Genomic DNA, 21,227 nt, shown 5'->3' with positions numbered 1-21,227 from the left:
CAAGGTCGTGCCGTGGATTTTGATGGCCGGGGGGCAGTGATGTGTGGCGGGGTCAGGTTGGTGGGGGACCTTTGTCTTATGGATATTTAGTGTAAGGCTCAACTCCTGAACTCCTAATACTCCCTTAGCAGGACCGTTTCCCTAATCTTTTCTATGTCAATGGTTCTGAAATGGATCACAACAACTGGATCCTCCCCCTCCCTTTCCAGATTTTTTCCAGTTGTTTTGAGATAGAAACATAGAAAATAGGTGCAGGAGCAGGCCATTCAGCCCTTATAGCCTGCACTGCCATTCAATTAGTTCATGGCTGAACATGAAACTTCAGTACCCCCTTCCTGCTTTCTCGCCATACCCCTTGATCCCCCGAGTAGTAAGGACTTCATCTAACTCCCTTTTGAATATATTTAGTGAATTGGCCTCAACTACTTTCTGTGGTAGAGAATTCCACAGGTTCACCACTCTCTGGGTGAAGATGTTTCTCCTCATCTCGGTCCTAAATGGCTTACCCCTTATCCTTAGACCCCTGGTTCTGGACTTCCCCAACATTGGGAACATTCTTCCTGCATCTAACCTATCTAAACCCGTCAGAATTTTAAACGTTTCTATGAGGTCCCCTCTCATTCTTCTGAACTCCAGTGAATACAAGCCCAGTTGATCCAGTCTTTCTTGATAGGTCAGTCCCACCATCCCGGGAATCAGTCTGGTGAATCTTCGCTGCACTCCGTCAATAGCAAGAATGTCCTTCCTCAAGTTAGGAGACCAAAACTGTACACAATACTCCCTTAGACTGGTAAGACACTCTTCAGGACTCTCAATCCTGACTGCAAAGAATATTATCTATCCCCATATTATAGAATGCCCTGTAACTGCAACCTTTCTCCTCTACACCTCCTCTCCTTAAACAGCCTCCTGCTCCATGGTGCCTTTGTACATATTGTCGAGTTAAGCAATGTAACCCTTAGTTTTGATGAATTAGCTGCTTTCCTATGTGGTGTCTCTAACCCTTTCAGGTAATCAAAGACCAGGTTAAAATAAAACTCATCATAATCTTCTCTTGCTGAACACAATGCTTAAAAAATGTGCGCTAGGGAATGAACAATTGTCTCTGATTTGTAAATGCTTGTAGTCACTGTCTCAGTCTGACCTATAGATATATTCAACCAAACAACAATCAGTATACTCCATCAGTGTAGAAAGAATAGAGTAGTAGTTTGATATATTTGGATCGCCGCAAGATCCTACAAATCCCCTAAGAGGACAGACGCACCAACATCAGCGTCCTCGACCAGGCCAACATCCCCAGCATTGAAGCACTGACCACACTTGATCAGCTCTGCTGGGCAGGATTGTTCGCATGCCAGACACGAGACTCCCAAAGTAAGCGCTCTACTCGGAACTCCTTCATGGCAAACAAGCCAAAGGTGGGCAGCGGAAACGTTACAAGGACACCCTCAAAGCCTCCCTGATAAAGTGCAACATCCCCATTGACACCTGGAGTCCCTGGCCAATGACCGCCCTAAGTGGAGGAAGTGCATCTGGGAGGGTACTGAGCACATCGAGTCTCATCACCGAGAGCGTGCCGAAATCAAGCGCAGGCAGCGGAAAAAGCGTGCGGCAAACCAGTCCCACTCTCCCTTACCCTCAACGACTTTCTGTCCCACCTGTGACAGGGACTGTGGTTCTCGTATTCTCGTGTGGTTCAGCCACCTAAGAACTCATGTTAAGAGTGGAAGCAAGTCTTCCTCGATTCCGAGGGACTGCCTATGATGATTATGATGAGCAGAGCAGTAGTTTGATATATTTGGAGTTGTGCAGCCGCTCTCCCTTCTGTCACTGGAACGCTGGTCGAATGCAGGACTTGTGTTGCTTGGTGGTGTGTGTATAAAGACTGAGCTGTGGTTAGTAAGACGACAGGAGGTTTTAATATGTGACTCCACAATCCACGCAGATTTTCATCCAGAGAAACAAATAGAATGCACACTGGCTTCAAACGCACGCAAGTTCCAGGGCACATTCTCTTACCAAAATTATATAGGGCCCAAGTTTCCCCAGGAGTTGCTCCGTTTTTTTTGGAGCAACGAGATTTTTTTGGAATATCTTAAAAATCGTAATTCTGCCCATTTGATTTGCTCCAGTGTAAGTGAGTTCGTTAGGTTTTTTTTTTAGTTTAGTTTTTTTCTTTCAAAAGGGGGCGTAACCAACCACTTATGCCTGTTTTGGCCATTTAAGCAAGTTTAGACAGCTAAAAGTTACTCCAAACTAACTTAGGCTAGCGTATGTGGCCACTTGTGGCCGCACAGAAAAACCTTGCGGTGAGTTCAGAAATCAGCGCAGGTAACCAGAGATAGAGGGGGAAGGGAAATGAGAGGACCTTGCAAAGCACTAAACACCTTCACAACAACATTAAAGAAGCATAAGTACATTTAAAGCACCAAGCACTGAACAAATCAGTACATTTAAAGCACCAAGCATTAAACAAAGCACAACAATAAGCATTCAACAACAAATAAAAATTACAAGGAAGCTGAGAGGACCTGCACCTAGCACCAAGATGTACAAAGCATTAAACAACTCGATTAAAAATGGATTGGTAAACTAGCAAATACATTATATCAAGTCCGGTAAATAAGAGTTTCAGCCAAACTATTTTACAGAAATCCTTTTGAAAGCAGGTGAAGAGTAAACTTGAATGTAAATCAAACAAGAATTTAGGACCACATAATCAATCAATAAATAAATAAACAAATAAAAAAATACATGTCCTACCTTCAGCAAAGCTTTACTGCAGAAAAACACTAGCAGCTGTGTACTGTTGCAAGCTCTGCACACTCTGGCCGCCGATGAGGGAGCCCATTCAGCCAGGGCTAGGGGCGGCGTGCTTCGGGCCCCTCCCACACAGCCTGCAGAGCACACGCAGAGATTGTGGGGGCGAGGAGCTATTGCAGATGCGCGCACACTCTAGTGCGCATGTGCAGAGGTCCCGGCACTGTTTTCAGCGCCGGGACCTGGCTTCGCCGCCCCACTGCTTGTGCTGTGCCACACCAAGGCCTGCGACATTCCAAGGAGCAGGGAGAATACCGAGGCAAGTTTGCGGTGCCGTTTTTCATCTGCAAAGTCGGTGCACCTCACGGAAGTGCGCCATTTTAACTGGAGGGGCAAACTTGGGCCCGATGTGTGGTCTCAAACCTTCAATTTCCCTTAATACCTAGTTACAATTAGATAGTTAAAAAAAGTGACCTCTCAAAGGTTCAAGTCTAACAGTTTTTTCCCAGAAGATTGTCCATAAGGACGCCAATCAGGAATGTCCCTTGAAAAATGGTCCTCTTCAGCTTCTTCTTGGACGTCCATTCCCAGGTTGATGATGGAAGGTGTCAGGAAGAGTATGGCAGCTTGGGTATATTGGTGCTCAGAACAATAAGCTTGAATGCTGTTGGCTGAAAAAACATTTTTCCCAGACTATCTTATAAATGCTTTAGAAGAAATTAGTTTGATTTAAGCCGTATAGAACTTTAAAATGTGCAATTTCTTAAACCCAACAACTTACTTTTTTAAGTGATAGCAATACCACTGAGGATTTCTGAGAATGTTATATAAATAGATTATGGACTCTTTAAATGCATCAGTAAACATAATATACTGTTTACACCTGGGGTTTATTCAATTCATATCATGTTGATCCAATTCAATCACATCCTGTTGGAGTATATGCATTACACTCAATTAAACTGCAGTCTGATGTACAAGAAAGCAGCAATGGAAACAGAGATGTTTATAGGTGATTCAATTTAATTTGAAATTATACTCTGAGCTGCCCTGAGAAAGTGAGCGTTAGTACTTTACTGTAATAAAGCTATGAAACGGTCAACCAATGTTTTGTTTTCTACTTTTTAACATGTCAGCTGTGGCTTAGTCAGTAGCACTCTCTTCTCTGAATCAGAATAGTCGTGGGTTCAAGTTCCACTCCAAAGTCTTGAGCTCATAATCCAGGCTGACACTCCAGTGCAGTACTGAGTGAGCTGCACTGTCAGAGATGCCATCCTTCAGATGAGACATTAAACCAAGTCAACTCTCTCAGGTCGAGCTAAAAGATCTCATGGCACTATTCGAAGAAGAGCAGGGTGGGACCTTACTGTGTGCAAAACTGGCTGCCGCATTTCCGACCTTACAACAATGACTACACTTCAAAAAAGTACTTCATTGCATGTAAAGTGCTTTGGAAGATCCTGAAGTCATGAGAAGCACTATATAAATGCAAGTTATTTATTTCTCAATTCAGAACAGCTGATAGTCTGGAACAGAATGGTATTTCCAGTTGCTGGCTTCAACTTACTGAGTCTCAACTGTGACTTTATATACTTATAGTAATCCATCTGCAAGACTGATAAAAGAACATTCTTTTGTTTTTAAATGTGTCTCCCTTTCTGTCCTCTTGTGATTGTGGTGACTCTTGTGGTGTACATTGCTACAGGGGCCAGTAGCGCTATCGTTTCTCATCCAATTGTCAAATATAAGTGCAGACAGTAAATGTCAGCAGCATCACAGCTAAGTCTCAGTTCGTTCTCATCCAACATCCAGACATGCAATTATTATCAAATGGATTTCTAGAAGATAATTAGAAGGGGGAGCCTTTCTTCAGTTATCCCTTCCTGAGCCCAAAGGTATTGAGCCCAACAGTAGGGTGTCACCAAGAGATGAGGTCACTTAACCCAGCACAGACCAAGGGTTGAACCTAGACCTAGTTGTCTTAACTTTGGCTCAGAAGGCAGCACTCTCGTCTCTGAACCAGAAGGTCATGGATTCGAGTCTGATTCCAGAGACTTGAGTACATAATCTAGGCTGGCATTTCAGTACAGCACTGAAAGGATGCTACACTGTCGGAGGTGCCATCTTTCACATGAGATGCTAACTTGAGGCTCCAAATTTTCAGTTTCTTCTGAGCTACTGTCGAGGGTGGTGTGGGGCTGAGGATGCAATCGGCCAATAACATGCAACTTACGGACAGGTGCTACAACTTGTGGTACAGATTTAAGATAAACGCATTCATTTATCCTCTCCTAGTAAAGGATCCCCTTGGAATGAGTGATCATAGCATGATTGAATTTCAAATTCAGATGGAAGATGAGAAAGTTGGATCTCAGACCAGCGTACTAAGCTTAAATAAAGGAGACTACAAAGGCATGAGGGCAGAGTTGGGTAAAGTGGACTGGGAAAATAGATTAAAGTGTAGGACGGTTGATGAACTGTGACGGAGCTATTTTGTAAGTCTCAAGAAAAATATATTCCAATGAGGAGGAAAGGGTGTAAAAGAAAAGATAGCTATCCATGGCTAACTAAAGAAATAAAAGACAATATCCAATTAAAAACAAGGGCATACAAAGTGGCCTAAACTAGTGGGAGGACAGAAGATTGGGAAGCTTTTAAAAGCCAGCAAAGAATGACTAAAGAAATGATTAAGAAAGGGAAGATAGACTATGGGCTAGATTTTACACTTTTTTACATGCACAACGTCCACTTAACGTCCATTTTACCGCTGAAATGACGTATAACGCCCAGATATCGGCAATCTAGTCACAAAATGGAAACTGACGCCCATTTTTCGGACACTTATCGCCGAGCATTACTTTCCCCATGTGCATAATGCCGGCAATAAATAATACGGCCCGCCCACTTTTTTTCGGCGGAATCATCAGAATGGGCGAAACCAACACCCATAATATCGCCCAGCGTTACTTTCCGCACGTAATTAACGCTGAGATTCACAAATACTGACCGCCCATTTTATTTTGTCACAAAGATCACATTTGCCAAAACTAATGCCCAGGAGGTCGCCCAACATCACTTTCACCACCTCGCACACATCTCGCCCACAATAGCGCTCGCCCAAAAAACTGCTGGGAAAAAGTGGAACTAACCGGAACTACTCACAGCGGTATGGGCGGCATGTTCTGAATCTCATGTTGCATCATTTAAAAGGCTGCTCTACTTCAACCTCGGGGGAGTTCGGATGTACTCTGGAGGTCTTTGGAGATGATGTGAACATCTGTACAAACATCTTTATCATACTGTGGACGATTGGAATTTAATAGGTGTCTTCGTCGGGACATTCATTGTTTGTGACTTTCCCCATGTACGTCGAAGAGGAGCGGTGAGTCGAGGGGAGGCCCATAAAAAGCCCAGCAGTAGGAGGAGCGGCAGTTTCGAGGAGGAGCCAGCTGGTGCAGCTGTAGCAGGGAGAGAAGGCAAAAAAGAAGTAAAAAGAAATCGAAGTGTGACGTCACAGCCAAGGGGGTAAGTGATTGTCTGATGATTGGTGAGTAGTTTTTCTTTTTCTTTTTCTTTTCCTTATCAGTAAGAAACCTTTGGCATTGTTGCCAAATTAAATTAATATAAGGGTTAAATCATGGCAGGAGAGCCCAAACCCGTGTCATGTTCCTCCTGTGCTATGTGGGAATTCAAGGACATTTCCAGTGTCGCTGACGACTATGTGTGCAGGAAGTGTATCCAGCTGCAGTTCCTGTCAGACCGCATTGTGGCACTGGAGTTGCGCATGGATTCACTCTGGAGCATCCGCGTTGCTGAGGATGTCGTGAGTAGCACGTTTAGTGAGTTAGTCTCACCGCAGGTAAAGGTTGCAAAGGCAGGTAGGGAATGGGTGACCATCAAGCAGAGTAGGAATAGGAAGGCATTGCAGGAATCCCCTGCGGTCATCTCCCTCCAAAACAGATATATCGTTTTGGATACTGTTGGGGGAGATGGCTCATCAGGGGAAGGCAGCAGCAGCCAAGTTCATGGCACCGAGGGTGGCTCTGCTGCACAAGAGGGCAGGAAAAAGAGTGGGAGAGCTATAGTGGTAGGGGATTCTATTTAAGGGGAATAGAGAGGCGTTTCTGCAGCCGCAACCGAGACTCCAGGATGGTATGTTGCCTCCCTGGTGCAAGGGTTAAGGATGTCTCAGAGCGGCTGCAGGGAATTCTGGAGGGGGAGGGTGAACAGCCAGTTGTCGTGGTGCATAAAGGTACCAACGACATAGGTAAAAAACAGGATGAGGTCCTACAAGCTGAATTTAGGGAGCCAGGAGTTAAATTAAAAAGTAGGACCTCAAATGTAGTAATCTCAGGATTGTTACCAGTGCCACGTGCTAGTCAGAGTAGAAATAGCAGGATAGTTAAGATGAATATGTGGCTTGAGGAATGGTGCAAGAGGGAGGGATTCAAATCCTAGGACATTGGAACCGGTTCTGGGGGAGGTGGGACCAGTACAAAATGGACGGTCTGCACCTGGGCAGGACCGGAACCGATGCCCTAAAGGGAGTGTTTACTAGTGCTGTTGGGGACTAATATGGCAGGAGGATGGGAATCTATGCAGGGAGACAGAGGGAAGTAAAATGGGGGCAGAAGCAAAAGATAGAAAGGAGAAAAGTAAAAGTGGGGGGCAGAGAAATTAAAGGCAAAAATCAAAAAGGGCCCCATTACAGCATAATTCTAAAGGGACTAAGTGTGTTAAAAAGAATGTTAAAAAGACACGCTTGAAGCTCTGTGTCTCAATGCAAGGAGTATTCATAATAAGGTGGATGAATTAACTGCGCAGGCAACTATTAACGAATATGATATAATTGGGATTACGGAGACGTGGCTCCAGGGTGACCAAGGCTGGGAACTCAACATCCAGGGGTATTCAACATTCAGGAAGGATAGACAGAAAGGAAAAGGAGGTAGGGTAACGTTGCTGGTTAAAGAGGAAATTAACGCAATAGTGAGGAAGGACATTAGCTTGGATGATGTGGAATCTGTATGGGTAGAGCTGCGGAATACCAAAGGGCAGAAAACGCTAGTGGGAGTTGTGTACAGACCACCAAACAGTAGTAGTGAGGTTAGGGATGGCATCAAACAAGAAATTAGGGATGCGTGCAATAAAGGTACAGCAGTTATCATGGGCGACTTTAATCTACATATAGATTGGGCTAATCAAATTGGTAGCAATACGGTGGAGGAAGATTTCCTGGAGTGTATTAGGGATGGTTTTCGAGACTAATATGTCGAGGAACCAACTAGAGAGCTGGCCATCCTAAACTGGGTGTTGTGTAATGAGAGAGGATTAATTAGCAATCTTGTTGTGCTAGGCCCCTTGGGGAAGAGTGACCATAATATGGTAAAATTCTTTATTAAGATGGAGAGTGACACAGGGTCCTGAACTTAAGGAAAGGTAACTTCAATGGTATGAGACGTGAATTGGCTAGGATAGACTGGCAAATGATACTTAAAGGTGGATAGGCAATGGCAGACATTTATAGATCACATGGATGAACTTCAACAATTGTACATCCCTGTCTGGAATAAAAATAAAACGGGGAAGGTGGCTCAACCGTGGCTAACAAGGGAAATTAGGGATAGTAATTAAATCTAAGGAAGAGGCATATAAATTGGCCAGAAAAAGCAGCAAACCTGAGGACTGGGAGCAATGTAGAATTCAGCAGAGGAGGAGTTTAATTAGGAGGGGGAAAATAGAGTATGAGAGTAAGCTTGCAGGGAATATAAAAACTGACTTAAAAGCTTCTATGATATGTGAAGAGAAAAAGGTTAGTGAAGACAAACGTAGGTCCCTTGCAGTCAGAATCAGGTGAATTTATAATGGGGAACAAAGAAATGGCAGACTAATTAAACAAATACTTTGGTTCTGTCTTCACTAAGGAAGACACAAATAACCTTCCGGAAATACTAGGGGTCCAAGGATCTAGCGAGAAGGACGAACTGAAGGGAATTCTTATTAGTCAGGAAATGGTGTTAGAGAAATTGATGGGATTAAAGGCCAATAAATCCCCAGGGCCTGATAGGCTGCATCTCAGAATACTTAAGGAAGTAGCCCTAGAAATAGTGCATGCATTAGTGATCATTTTCCAACATTCTATTGACTCTTGATCAGTTCCTATGGACTGGAGGGTAGCTAATATAACACCATTTTTAAAAAAAGGAGAGAGAGAGAAAACAGGGAATTTCGACCAGTTAGCCTGACATCGGTGGTGGGGAAAATGTTGGAATCAATTATTAAAGATGAAATAGCAGAGCATTTGGAAAGCAGTGACAGGATCGGTCCAAGTCAGCATGAATTTATGAAAGGGAAATCATGCTTGACAACTCTTCTAGAATTTTCTGAGGATGTAACTAGTAGAGTGGACAAGGGAGAATCAGTGGATGTGTTGTTTTTGGACTTTCAAAAGGCTTTTGACAAGGTCCCACACAAGAGATCAGTGTGCAAAATTAAAGCACATGGTATTGGGGGTAATGTATTGACGTGGATAGAGAACTGGTTGGCAGACAGGAAGCACAGAGTCAGAATAAATGGGTCTTTTTCAGAATGGCAGGCAGTGACTAGTGGGGTGCCGCAGGGTTCAGTGCTGGGACCTCAGCTATTTACAAAATACATTCATGATTTAGATGAAGGAATTGAGTGTAATATCTCCAAGTTTGCAGATGACGCTAAGTTGGGTGGCGGTGTGAGCTGTGATGAAACATAGAAACATAGAAACATAGAAAATAGGTGCAGGAGTAGGCCATTCGGCCCTTCTAGCCTGCACTGCCATTCAATGAGTTCATGGCTGAACATGCAACTTCAGTACCCCATTCCTGCTTTCTCACCATACCCCTTGATCCCCCGAGTAGTAAGGACTTCATCTAACTCCTTTTTGAATATATTTAGTGAATTGGCCTCAACAACTTTCTGTGGTAGAGAATTCCACAGGTTCACCACTCTCTGGGTGAAGAAGTTCCTCCTCATCTCGGTCCTAAATGGCTTCCCCCTTAACCTTAGACTGTGTCCCCTGGTTCTGGACTTCCCCAACATTGGGAACATTCTTCCTGCATCTAACCTGTCTAACCCCGTCAGAATTTTAAACGTTTCTATGAGGTCCCCTCTCATTCTTCTGAACTCCAGTGAATACAAGCCCAGTTGATCCAGTCTTTCTTGATAGGTCAGTCCCGCCATCCCGGGAATCAGTCTGGTGAACCTTCGCTGCACTCCCTCAATAGCAAGAATGTCCTTCCTCAGGTTAGGAGACCAAAACTGTACACAATACTCCAGGTGTGGCCTCACCAAGGCCCTGTACAACTGTAGCAACACCTCCCTGCCCCTGTACTCAAATCCCCTCGCTATGAAGGCCAACATGCCATTTGCTTTCTTAACCGCCTGCTGTACCTGCATGCCAACCTTCAATGACTGATGTACCATGACACCCAGGTCTCTTTGCACCTGCCCTTTTCCTAATCTGTCACCATTCAGATAATAGTCTGTCTCTCTGTTTTTACCACCAAAATGGATAACCTCACACCTATCCACATTATACTTCATCTGCCATGCATTTGCCCACTCACCTAACCTATCCAATTCGCTCTGCAGCCTCATAGCATCCTCCTCGCAGCTCACACTGCCACCCAACTTAGTGTCATCCGCAAATTTGGAGATACTACATTTAATCCCCTTGTCTAAATCATTAATGTACAGTGTAAACAGCTGGGGCCCCAGCACAGAACCTTGCGGTACCCCACTAGTCACTGCCTGCCATTCTGAAATGTCCCCATTTATTCCTACTCTTTGCTTCCTGTCTGACAACCAGTTCTCAATCCATGTCAGCACACTACCCGCAATCCCATGTGCTTTAACTTTGCACATTAATCTCTTGTGTGGGACCTTGTCGAAAGCCTTCTGAAAGTCCAAATATACCACATCAACTGGTTCTCCCTTGTCCACTCTACTGGAAACATCCTCAAAAAATTCCAGAAGATTTGTCAAGCATGATTTCCCTTTCACAAATCCATGCTGACTTGGACCTATCATGTCACCTCTTTCCAAATGCACTGCTATGACATCCTTAATAATTGATTCCATCATTTTACCCACTACCAATGTCAGGCTGACCGGTCTATAATTCTCTGTTATCTCTCTCCCTCCTTTTTTAAAAAGTGGGGTTACATTGGCTACCCTCCACTCCATAGGAACTGATCCAGAGTCAATGGAATGTTGGAAAATGACTGTCAATGCATCCACTATTTCCAAGGCCACCTCCTTAAGTACTCTGGGATGCAGTCCATCAGGCCCTGGGGATTTATCGGCCTTCAATCCCATCAATTTCCCCTACACAATTTCCCGACTAATAAGGATTTCCCTCAGTTCCTCCTCCTTACTCGACCCTCCGACCCCTTTTATATCCGGAAGGTTGTTTGTGTCCTCCTTAGTGAATACCGAACCAAAGTACTTGTTCAATTGGTCCGCCATTTCTTTGTTCCCCGTTATGACTTCCCCTGATTCTGACTGCAGGGGACCTACATTTATCTTTACTAACCTTTTTCTCTTTACATATCTATAGAAACTTTGCAATCCGTCTTAATGTTCCCTGCAAGCTTCTTCTCGTACTCCATTTTCCCTGCCCTAATCAAACCCTTTGTCCTCCTCTGCTGAGTTCTAAATTTCTCCCAGTCCCCGGGTTCTCTGCTATTTCTGGCCAATTTGTATGCCACTCCCTTGGCTTTAATACTATCCCTGATTTCCCTTGATAGCCACGGTTGAGCCACCTTCCCTTTTTTTTTACGCCAGGAGGATGCTAAGAGGCTGCAGGGTGACTTAGACAGGTTAGAAGAGTGGGCGAATGCATGGCAGATGCAGTATAATGTGGATAAATGTGAGTTTTATGCACTTTGGTGGCAAAAACAGGAAGGCAGAATATTGTCTGAATGGTGACAGATGAGTAAAAAGGGAGGTGCAACGAGACCTGGGTGTCATGGTACATCAGTCATTTAAAGTTGGCATACAGGTACAGCAGGCAGTGAAGAAGGCAAATGGCATGTTGGCCTTCATAGCTAGAAGATTTGAGTATTGGAGCAGGGAGGTCTTACTGCAGTTGTACAGGGTCTTGGTGAGGCCACACCTGGAATATTGTGTTCAGTTTTGGTCTCCTAATCTGAGGAAGGTCGTTCTTGCTATTGAGGGAGTGCAGCGAAGGTTCACCAGACTGATTCCCGGGATGGCAGGACTGACATATGAGGAGAGACTGGATTGACTGGGCTTGTATTCACTGGAGTTTAGAAGAATAAGAGGGGATCTCATAGAAATATATAAAATTCAGACGGGATTGGACAGGTTAGAGGCATGAAGAATGTTCCCGATTCTGCGGCAGTCCAGAACCGGGGTAAGGGGTAAGCCATTTCGGACTGAGATGAGGAGAAACTTCTTCACTCAGTGAGTTGTTAACCTGTGGAATTCTCTACCGCAGAAAGTTGTTGAGGCCAGTTCGTTAGATATATTCAAAAGGGAGTTAGATATGGCCCTAACGGCTAAAGGTATCAAGGGGTATGGGGAGAAAGCAGGAAAGGGGTACTGAGATGGAATGATCAGCCATGATCTTATTGAATGGTGGTGCAGGCTCGAAGGGCCGAATGGCTGACTCCTGCACCTAATTTCTATGTTTCTATGTTTCTATGTGACCAATCGGTGGAAAAAAGATAGCTGTTGGAATGGGGCCTGTCCTTTCTCACCCTCTCTTGATGACCAATTACATGCTGCAGACTCGAGATGGCAGAAGGTACGCTCCACAGCATTATGTGCCCAATGTAAGACGTGCCAGACTGATGAGGAGGACCAGACGTTACACCCTCCGCAAGTACAGGGAGAAGCGGTCTTACCTCAACCTACCCGACACCACCTGTCTTTGGAGACTGCGCTTCCACAAAAAGGTTATCACTGAGGTATGCCAGCTCATCAGGGGAGATCGGTAGCCTGCCAGCTCCATCAGGAGCGCACTGTCCAATGAGGTCAAACTCACCGTGGCACTCTAGTTCTACGCGTCAGGTTCTTTTCGGGCCTCGGCTGGCGACATTTGCGGTATGTCTCAGCATGCTACACATTGCTGCATTAGACAGGTAACTGAAGCTCTGTACACATGCAGGATGGACTTTATCAGCTTCCTTATGACCAGGGAGGCTCAGATTGAGAGGGCTCTCGGATTCTAGGGTCCTGAACTTAAGGAAAGGTAACTTTGACAGTATGAGACGCGAATTGGCTAAATTAGACTCGCAAATGATACTTAAAGGGTTGACGGTGGATACGCAATGGCAAACCTTTAAAGATCAAATGGACGAACTTCAACAATTGTACATCCCTGTCTGGAGTAAAAATAAAATGGGGAAGGTGGCACAACCGTGGCTAACAAGGGAAATTAAGGATAGTGTTAAATCCAAGGAAGAGGCATACAAATTAGCCAGAAAAAGCAGCTAACCGGAGGACTGGGAGAAATTTAGAATTCAGCAGAGGACAAAGGGTTTAATTAAGAGGGGGAAAATAGAGTATGAGAGGAAGTTTGCCAGAAACATAAAAACTGACTGCAAAAGCTTCTATAGATATGTGACGAGAAAAAGATTAGTGAAGACAAACGTAGGTCCCTTGCAGTCGGATTCGGGTGAATTTATAACGAGGAACAAAGAAATGGCAGACCAACTGAACAAGTACTTTGGTTCTGTCTTCACAAAGGGAGACACAAATAACCTTCCGGATGTACTAGGGGACCAAGGGTCTAGTGAGAAGGAGGAACTGAAGGATATCCTTATTAGGCGGGAAATTGTGTTCGGGAAATTGACGGGATTGAAGGCCGATAAATCCCCAGGGCCTGATAGTCTACATCCCAGAGTACTTAAGGAATTGGCCCTAGAAATAGTGGATGCATTGGTGATCATTTTCCAGCAGTCTATCGACTCTGGATCAGTTCCTATGGACTGGAGGGTTGCTAATGTAACACCACTTTTTAAAAAAGGAGGGAGAGAGAAAACGGGTAATTATAGACTGGTTAGCCTGACATCAGTAGTGGGGAAAATGTTGGAATCAATCATTAAGGATGAAATAGCAGCGCATTTGGAAAGCAGTGATAGGTTTGGTCCAAGTTAGCATGGATTTATAAAAGGGAAATCATGCTTGACAAACCTTCTGGAATTTTTTGAGGATGTAACTAATAGAGTGGACAAGGGAGAACCAGTGGATGTGGTGTATTTGGACTTTCAAAAAGGTTTTGACGAGGTCCCACACAAGAGATTAGTGTGCAAAATCAAAGCACATGTTATTGGGGGTAATGTACTGACGTGAATAGAGAACTGGCTGGCAGATGGGAAGCAGAGAGTCGGGACAAACGGGTCCTTTTCAGAATGGCAGGCAGTGACTAGTGGAGTGCCACAGGGCTCGGTGCTGGGACCCCAGCTCTTTACAATATATATTAATGAATTAGATGATGGAATTGAGTGTAATATCTTCAAGTTTGCAGATGACACTAAACTGGGTGGTGGTGTGAACTGTGAGGAGGACGCTAAGAGGCTGCAGGGTGACTTGGACAGGTTAGGCGAAGGGGCAAATACATGGCAAATGGAGTATAATGTGGATAAATGTGAGGTTATCCACTTTGAGGGCAAAAACACGAAGGCAGAATATTATCTGAATGGCGGCAGATTAGGAAAAGGGGAGGTACAGCGAGACCTGGGTGTCATTGAAAGTTGGTATGCAGGTACAGCAGGCGGTGAAGAAGGCAAATGTTATGTTAGCCTTCATAGCAAGGGGATTTGAGTATAGTAGCAGGGAAGTCTTACTGCAGTTGTACAGGGCCTTGGTGAGGCCTCACCTGGAATATTGTGTTCAGTTTTGGTCTCCTAATCTGAGGAAGGATGTTCTTGCTATTGAGGGAGTGCAGCAAAGGTTCACCAGATTGATTCCAGAGATGGCTGGACTGACATATGAGGAGAAACTGGATCAACTGGGCCTTTATACACTGGAGTTTAGAAGGATGAGAGGGGATCTCATAGAAACATATAAGATTCTGGTGGGGCTGGACAGGTTAGATGCGGGAAGAATGTTCCTGATGTTGGGGAAGTCCAGAACCAGGGGACACAGACTTAGGATAAGGGGCAGGCCATTTAGGACTGAGATGAGGAGAAACTTCTTCACTCAGAGAGTTGTTAACCTGTGGAATTTCCTGCCGCAGAGAGTTGTTGATGCCAGTTCATTGGATATATTGAAGAGGAAGTTAGATATGGCCCTTATGGCTAAAGGGATCAAGGGGCATGGAGAGAAAGCAGCATAGGGGTACCGAAGGAATGATCAGCCATGATCTTATGGAATGGTGGTGCAGGCTCGAAGGGCCGAATGGCCTTCTCCTGCACCTATTTTCTATGTTTCTATGTTTCTACCGAATTGCTAGCTTCCCCAAGGTGCAGGGAGCAATAGACTGTACGCACATCGCAAAGCGGGCACTTTTTCAGGATGCAGAGGTTTTCAGGAATCGCAAGTGTTTCCACCCCCTGAATGTGCAACTCGTTGTTGACCACCAGAAAATTATTATGGCAGTGAATGCTAAATTTCCGGGCAGCATCCATGTATCTGACTTGTTTAACAATCAGCCACAAGGTCAATGCTGGGTGCTTGGTGACAAAGGATATGGCCTTGCCACCTGGCTGATGACTCCCCTGAGTGACACCCATACTGAAGCCGAGTGGCGATACAACAAGCGCCACAGAGCCACTTGCAATATCGTGGAGAAAACCATTGGAGTGCTTAAGCAGTGCTTTAGGTGCCGGGACCACTCAGGAGGCGAGCTCCAATACCACCCTGAGCAGGTAGCTCAATTTGTGGTGGTGTGCTCCATGCTGCACAACTTGGCTATTAGGAGGGGATAAGAATTGCCAGAAGGGTGTGTCGGTCCACCTCAGGATAGAGAGGAAGAGGAGGACGAGGAGGTTGCCACTGACCTTGGGCCACACAATCAGGCTGACGCTGAAGCCATGCCCCCACCCCCCTGTAGACCGCATGAAAGGGCCTGTGGTGGCATGATAGCTGCAAGACTCATATGTCAGGAGCTCATAAATGAGTGCTTTGGCTGAAAGAACGTTGGTGGTATTTACAAGGCTGACACACTGCTAGGTGTGCAGGTCATACAAATCGGCGTGGTCCCGGCCTGCAAGACCATTAGGAGGCCGAGACCATTGGAGGGAGCAGTTTGCCACGACATACCACTGCAGGGGGCAGCGTGTGTTGCTGCAGGAGGGCGACGGCTGACTGCAGTACGGGCAGGTACAACAGGAGGGGCGAAGGAACAGCAAGAGCTTGTAGATGGAAGTGACTGGGGCCCAGGAGAGGCATGAGTTTGGGGCTCAGAAGAACTGCGATATGTGTGCGCACTAGGTCCGTGCAGCAGAGCTGGTCTCCAGTCGTCTTGGGTAATCTTTGCCACTGGACCAAGACCTAGCTCTGTCAAGCACATGTGGTGGCTGATGTGCAACGGCAAACACACGTTAAAAAAATCAACACACAGGCATCTTCCACCCTTCAACATGTAGTTTGGGATCTGGAATATTAGGCGGCAGTCGGGAGCAGCGTCGAGGAGGTGCGTGGAGAGGCCTATAAAAGGCACAGCAGGGAGTCCGGGGCCCAGTGTCGGCGGCAGTCGGGAGCAGCGTCGAGGAGGTGCGTGGAGAGGCCTATAAAAGGCACAGCAGGGAGTCCGGGGCCCAGCGTCGGCGGCAGTCGGGAGCAACGTCGAGGAGGTGCGTGGAGAGGCCTATAAAGGCGGGACTTGTGCAGCTACAGGGAGAAGGCAAAAAAGAAGTAGAAAGAAATCAAAAGGTGACGTCACAGCCAAGAGGGTAAGTGATTGGCTGGTGATTGGTGAGTAGTTTTTCTTTTTTCTCTTCTATATCAGTGAGTAACTTTTAACATTGTTGTTGCCAATTTAAGTGTATGTAAGGGTTAAGTCATGGCAGGAGAGCTCGGTCGGGTGTTATGCTCCTCCTGTACCATGTGGGAACTCAGGGACACGTCCGGTGTCCCTGACGATTACGTGTGCGGGAAGTGTATCCGTCTCCAGCTCCTGACAGACCGCGTTGCGGAGTTGGAGCTGAGGGTGGATTCACTCTGGAGCATCCACGATGCTGAGAATGACGTGAGTATCACGTGTAGCGAGTTGGTCGTACCGCAGGGAAAGGGTCCACAGCCAGATAGGGAATGGAAGACCAACAGGAAGAGCAGTGCAAGGAAGGTACTGCAGGAGTCCCCTGTGGTCAACCCCCTGCAAAACAGATACACTGCTTTGGGTACTGTTGAGGGGGATGACTCATCAGGGGAGGGCAGCAGCAGCAAAGTTCATGGCACCGTGGCTGGCTCTGCTGCACAGGAGGGCAGGAAAAAGAGTGGGAGAGCAATAGTGATTGGGGATTCAATTGTGAGGGGAATAGATAGGCATTTCTGCGGCCGCAACTGAGACTCCAGGATGGTATGTTGCCTCCCTGGTGCAAGGGTCAAGGATGTCTCGGAGCGGGTGCAGGACATTCTAAAAAGGGAGGGAGAACAGCCAGTTGTCGTGGTGCACATTGGTACCAACGACATAGGTAAAAAAAGGGATGAGGTCCTACGAAACGAATTTAAGGAGCTAGGAGCTAAATTAAAAAGTAGGACCTCAAAATTAGTAATCCCGGGATTGCTACCAGTGCCACGTGATAGTCAGAGTAGGAATCGCAGGATAGTGCAGATGAATACGTGGCTTGAACAGTGGTGCAACAGGGAGGGATTCAAATTCCTGGGGCATTGGAACCGGTTCTGGGGGAGGTGGGACCAGTACAAACCGGACGGTCTGCACCTGGGCAGGACCGGAACCAATGTCCTAGGGGGAGTGTTTTCTAGTGCTGTTGGGGAGGATTTAAACTGATATGGCAGGGGGATGGGAACCAATGCAGGGAGACAGAGGGAAACAAAAAGGAGGCAAAAGCAAAAGACAGAAAGGAGATGAGGAAAAGTGGAGGGCAGAGAAACCCAAGGCAAAGAACAAAAAGGGCCACTGTACAGCAAAATTCTAAAAGGACAAAGGGTGTTAAAAGAACAAGCCTGAAGGCTTTGTGTCTTAATGCAAGGAGTATCCGCAATAAAGTGGATGAATTAACTGTGCAAATAGATGTTAACAAATATGATGTGATTGGGATTACGGAGACGTGGCTCCAGGATGATCAGGGCTGGGAACTCAACATCCAGGGGTATTCAACATTCAAGAAAGATAGAATAAAAGGAAAAGGAGGTGGGGTAGCATTGCTGGTTAAGGAGCAAATTAAGGCAATAGTTCGGAAGGACATTAGCTTGGATGATGTGGAATCTATATGGGTAGAGCTGCAGAATACCAAAGGACAAAAAACGTTAGTGGGAGTTGTGTACAGACCTCCAAACAGTAGTAGTGATGTTGGGGAGGGCATCAAACATGAAATTAGGGGTGCGTGCAATAAAGGTGCAGCAGTTATAATGGGTGATTTTAATATGCACATAGATTGGGTTAACCAAACTGGAAGCAATACGGTAGAGGAGGATTTCCTGGAGTGCATAAGGGATGTTTTTTTAGACCAATATGTCGAGGAACAAACTAGGGGGGAGGCCATCTTAGACTGGGTGTTGTGTAATGAGAGAGGATTAATTAGCAATCTCGTTGTGCGAGGCCCCTTGGGGAAGAGTGACCATAATATGGTGGAATTCTGCATTAGGATGGAGAATGAAACAGTTAATTCAGAGACCATGGTCCAGAACTTAAAGAAGGGTAACTTTGAAGGTATGAGGCGTGAATTGGCTAGGATAGATTGGCGAATGATACTGAAGGGGTTGACTGTGGATGGGCAATGGCAGACATTTAGAGACCGCATGGATGAACTACAACAATTGTACATTCCTGTCTGTCGTAAAAATAAAAAAGGGAAGGTGGCTCAACCGTGGCTATCAAGGGAAATCAGGGATAGCATTAAAGCCAAGGAAGTGGCATACAAATTGGCCAGAAATAGCAGCGAACCCGGGGACTGGGAGAAATTTCGAACTCAGCAGAGGAGGACAAAGGGTTTGATTAGGGCAGGGAAAATGGAGTACGAGAAGAAGCTTGCAGGGAATATTAAGACGGATTGCAAAAGTTTCTATAGATATGTAAAGAGAAAAAGGTTAGTAAAGACAAACGTAGGTCCCCTGCAGTCAGAATCAGGGGAAGTCATAACGGGGAACAAAGAAATGGTGGACCAATTGAACAAGTACTTTGGTTCGGTATTCACTGAGGAGGACACAAACAACCTTCCGGATATAAAAGGGGTCGGAGGGTCTAGTAAGGAGGAGGAACTGAGGGAAATCCTTATTAGTCGGGATATTGTGTTGGGGAAATTGATGGGAATGAAGGCCGATAAATCCCCAGGGCCTGATGGACTGCATCCCAGAGTACTTAAGGAGGTGGCCTTGGAAATAGTGGATGCATTGACAGTCATTTTCCAACATTCCATTGACTCTGGATCAGTTCCTATGGAGTGGAGGGTAGCCAATGTAACCCCACTTTTTAAAAAAGGAGGGAGAGAGAAAACAGGGAATTACAGACTGGTCAGCCTGACATCGGTAGTGGGTAAAATGATGGAATCAATTATTAAGGATGTCATAGCAGTGCATTTGGAAAGAGGTAATATGATAGGTCCAAGTCAGCATGGATTTGTGAAAGGGAAATCATGCTTGACAAATCTTCTGGAATTTTTTGAGGATGTTTCCAGTAGAGTGGACAAGGGAGAACCAGTTGATGTGGTATATTTGGACTTTCAGAAGGCTTTCGACAAGGTCCCACACAAGAGATTAATGTGCAAAGTTAAAGCACATGGGATTGCGGGTAGTGTGCTGACATGGATTGAGAACTGGTTGTCAGACAGGAAGCAAAGAGTAGGAGTAAATGAGGACTTTTCAGAATGGCAGGCAGTGACTAGTGGGGTACCGCAAGGTTCTGTGCTGGGGCCCCAGCTGTTTACACTGTACATTAATGATTTAGACGAGGGGATTAACTGTAGTATCTCCAAATTTGCGGATGACACTAAGTTGGGTGGCAGTGTGAGCTGCAAGGAGGATGCTATGAGGCTGCAGAGCGACTTGGATAGGTTAGGTGAGTGGGCAAATGCATGGCAGATGAAGTATAATGTGGATAAATGTGAGGTTATCCACTTTGGTGGTAAAAACAGAGAGACAGACTATTATCTGAATGGTGACAGATTAGGAAAAGGGCAGGTGCAAAGAGACCTGGGTGTCATGGTACATCAGTCATTGAAGGTTGGCATGCAGGTACAGCAGGCGGTTAAGAAAGCAAATGGCATGTTGGCCTTCATAGCGAGGGGATTTGAGTACAAGGGCAGGGAGGTGTTGCTACAATTGTACAGGGCCTTGGTGAGGCCACACCTGGAGTATTGTGTACAGTTTTGGTCTCCTAACCTGAGGAAGGACATTCTTGCTATTGAGGGAGTGCAGCGAAGGTTCACCAGACTGATTCCCGGGATGGCGGGACTGACCTATCAAGAAAGACTGGATCAACTGGGCTTGTATTCACTGGAGTTCAGAAGAATGAGAGGGGACCTCATAGAAACGTTTAAAATTCTGACGGGGTTAGACAGGTTAGATGCAGGAAGAATGTTCCCAATGTTGGGGAAGTCCAGAACCAGGGGACACAGTCTAAGGTTAAGGAGGAAGCCATTTAGGACCGAGATGAGGAGGAATTTCTTCACCCAGAGAGTGGTGAACCTGTGGAATTCTCTACCACAGAAAGTTGTTGAGGCCAATTCACTAAATATATTCAAAAAGGAGTTAGATGAAGTCCTTACTACTAGGGGAATCAAGGGGTATGGTGAGAAAGCAGGAATGGGGTACTGAAGTTGCATGTTCAGCCATGAACTCATTGAATGGCGGTGCAGGCTAGAAGGGCCGAATGGCCTATTCCTGCACCTATTTTCTATGTTTCTATGTTTCTATGTTTCATTGAAACACCTGTGAACTCATCCCTTTTTGGCGTGGAAGCAAGTCATCTTCGCTTCGAGGGACTGCCTATGATTATGATGATGAGGTCATACATCAATGGTGGGCATCACCTTGGTGACAGTTAAAGTTTAAGTTAAATGAAGTTAAGTGTAATTATACCCTTTCATGTTAAGGAATCACTAGTGTGTAACGGTGCAGCTATCTGAGCCAATGCGCAACAAGGATTTTTAAAATAAACATTTAAACCGATCATTTGTCTGAAATCATAAGTATTTCTGTAAAAACCAACCCTCCCCCCCACCGCTTCTCATTCTCACCTCTACCCCTTCCCCTTTCCCTCCTGACTCCAAGCCGTCTGGCCGAGGAGCTCCTCAGCCACTGCTTCATTGAGGAGGGGTGGGCGGGGCGGGGAATGACGG

This window comes from Pristiophorus japonicus, chromosome 8 (assembly GCF_044704955.1).
Source record: "Pristiophorus japonicus isolate sPriJap1 chromosome 8, sPriJap1.hap1, whole genome shotgun sequence".
NCBI lineage: Eukaryota > Metazoa > Chordata > Chondrichthyes > Pristiophoridae > Pristiophorus > Pristiophorus japonicus.
This window is presented reverse-complemented; position numbering follows the sequence as displayed.